This window comes from Drosophila novamexicana, unplaced genomic scaffold (assembly GCF_003285875.2).
Source record: "Drosophila novamexicana strain 15010-1031.04,08,12 unplaced genomic scaffold, DnovRS2.1 tig00000817-arrow-arrow-pilon, whole genome shotgun sequence".
In the NCBI taxonomy this organism is placed as follows: Eukaryota; Metazoa; Arthropoda; class Insecta; order Diptera; family Drosophilidae; genus Drosophila; species Drosophila novamexicana.
The window spans coordinates 203107-206466 of NW_020824827.1; positions in this window are offsets into that span (position 1 = coordinate 203107).

The window sequence follows — 3360 nt, forward strand, 5'->3', positions numbered from 1 at the left end:
AGCTGAGATTTGAATAAGGTTCAAAGCTGATGATAATGGAAATTGAGCGCTTTGGACTTCTTGTGGATATAAATATATATACTATATATATATAGTATATGCTAAAATGCGAATATGTCGTGCATGTGTGCGTGTGTGCATGTGTGTGAGTGTAACGCTTTTTATGGTATTTAAGATTGAAGGCAATTTATGGCTGACACCCTAATAAAATTAACATTGAAATGGCAATTTGAGGCGGCAATAAGCATCAGCAGCAGCCACAACCAACTGAGGAAAGAAAGTTGTCACACACACCCACACACACACGCACACATTGCACATTACGATATATATTTACTAGACACATACGCATATCTAATCAATTTATCGCTCAATAATGGTTCCAGTTAGTGGGCTTGCCAGCTACTTTGACAAATCGCAGAACTGTCTAAAAAAAGGAAGATAGAAAGAAGGGAAATTATTGAATTGCCGTAGATTAAATACCCTCGTAGATAAATAACAGATAAGACATTCACTTTTAATCGATTGCTCTCGCATTATCAGTATGATATGGTTTATATTAAAGCTTGCTCGGTAGAGATGCGATTCAACGATTTTTGGGCGAAGTTTTAATTTTGCTTATATGCAAACATGCATGCATGCGTATGTCCATGTATGCCTGTTTGTACATACATGTACGCATGTTTCTTTTGTGTATATGCAAACATGCATGCATGCGTATGTACATGTATGCCTGTTTGTACATACATGTGCGCATGTTTGTTTTGTGTATATGCAAACATGCATGCATGCGTACATGTAGGAATACATGTCCGAATACCTATGCAATTGCACACACATATATATGTACATACATGCGTACATACTTATATACATATGCACATGGATACATGTATGCATACTTACATACATGCATATATACATGCATACATGCATACATACGTACATGTATTCATACATACATACATACATGCATACATGTATGCATACTCACATACATACTTACATACATACATACATACAAACAAACATACATACATGCATACATACATACATGCATACATGTATACATATATACATGTATGCATACATACATACATACATACTTACATACATACATACATATGCACTCGTACGTACATACATATAAACATAACATATAAACAAAAAACAAAAACCAAAAAAAAAAAACCATTACACTACTAGCCTAGCATGAAAAACTGCCGAGCCTACATGAATTCTTGAGAATCGAGGAGAAGAGCACTTGGTAGAAAATTGGTTTTATTTAAATTTGCACAATCGCGTAAAATAAGCTGAGGCTGCGTTTGGATATGGATACATACATTCATGCATACACTAACACACACATACTCACGCACATACATACACACATATATAATGCTTACATATATATGATCCATACAAAATACAGTTTAGTAGAGCTTAAGCCAGGCCTTAACTGTTGGATATTTTATCAAAATATCTTTCAAACTGGAATGCTCAACAAATGTATATATCGTGACAAAAGTCTAATACCCTCTGGAAGGGTATAAAATGCAAAAAGTTAAATAAAGACAATAAAAAGAAATGTAATAATTCTAAATTACAGTCAGATCTTAAGTGCTTATTAAAGCTTCGCCTTTAATGAGTCGATGCCCACACCATTTCCAGCTCGAGCTGCTCTTGCTCCTGCTCCATCGCCAGCTCCAGCTCCGGCTCTTGGTTAATTCCCTTATTCCTATTCGATTCTGGCACCCTCGACGTTGAGGCTTTATTTTATTTTATTTTTTGTGGTTGTGGTTGTTGTTGTTGCTTGGGGTGCCATACGCTAAATAAATTGAAATGACTTCGTAATTGTATTTGTGACTCGGGCTAAATTAATCTAACTAGTTCGCATGCCAGGACAGCGCTCGTGTGGAACCAACAACAACAACAACAACAGGAAAAGGAAAAGGACAAAGCGCCGTAAAACCAAAAGCTTGTTTTTCAATTGTAGCCACCGAGTGGTTACGGTGGTGCCTCTTGTGGCTCCTGGCTGATGGCATAGAAAATTGCTTTTACAAGTAAGTGTGCTCTAGTCGGGTTTACCCGGCTAGCAGATACTCTGAACCCAACAGCGAGCTGTACGAGCTTTCTTTTTTTCTTCCCTTTGTAGCACACTGTAGGGAATATATTCTTGAACAGAATTCCAAGTTTTATGTTTTTAATGGTCAAAGTTTTCGAGTTATAGGCTAATTTCACAGTCAACATTTCTTTCATTTTTTGCTAATGTCAAAAATGTGACCACATTCTTAACATTTTCTACAAATGTTGGTATTCGCCCCGAATAATTCGTGTACTTTTGCGATGATTTTCTAGCGATTTTGCCATTCACATGTTGCCGACAACGGACACTTGCCAATGGAATCGCAGAATGTAAAGTTTGTAAATGTAAGAAATGGTGAGCATAGGGGAATCTGGCTATTATGCATGAAATCTATATAGAATATATATATATATATATATATATATATGTATATATATATATATATATGTATGAGAATATATATAAGAATAAATATATCACATTTTGAAGCCTCTAGCTTTCTATTTGATAGACTTGGTTCGTCGTTCAGATCAAGAGTATATCTTCTTTACAGAATTGCAAATACTTTTCCCCGCCTGTCGCATACACTTCCACACAACTTATATACCCTCTTTAACAATTTTCATTGGGCTCAGGGTATAATAACCACAAATTGACATATCCCACGGCCAATTCCTGGTAATTGCCCGATGAATGGCAATTAGTTGAAACTATTTTCGTTGTTTGTTGTGGTGCCTGTTACCCGGGTTTTTCCGCCCTTGATTTATTGTCCATTGATTGAGTGTTCGTTTTAATATAAAATTTCAAATAACTCAATAGTCTGAGCAAATATTTCTGATAAATTCAATTTTCGAATTTTACACGTTCTGCTATTTGCAATTACATTTTCATAACTCGGATTCCAGCTGAACCCCGCATCCTTTGAAGCTAGATGTTATGCGCTGCATCTCAAGGATATTTGCTCGCAGCTGCGTCTCCTGCTGTCACTTGCGTTTATTTATGCGAGTTCTCTGTCCAGCCCGGAGTTCCTCTGCCCCGTCCACCTCAAACCCGTCTCAGCCGTCTTCTGTTTGCCCGTTAAAGTTACATTTACTGCGACTGTTTGGCTGTTTGTTCAACTCTCAAACAATGCCATTGTATGGCAAACGAGGTGTGCCCGAAAACCAACAGGAATAAAAACGAGAGAAGTGATTAATGGCCTTTTGCCAAAACGCCTAGATCTATCAGTTTATCTTGAAGATAAATATTTTTTGATCTATGTATTTATTAATTTG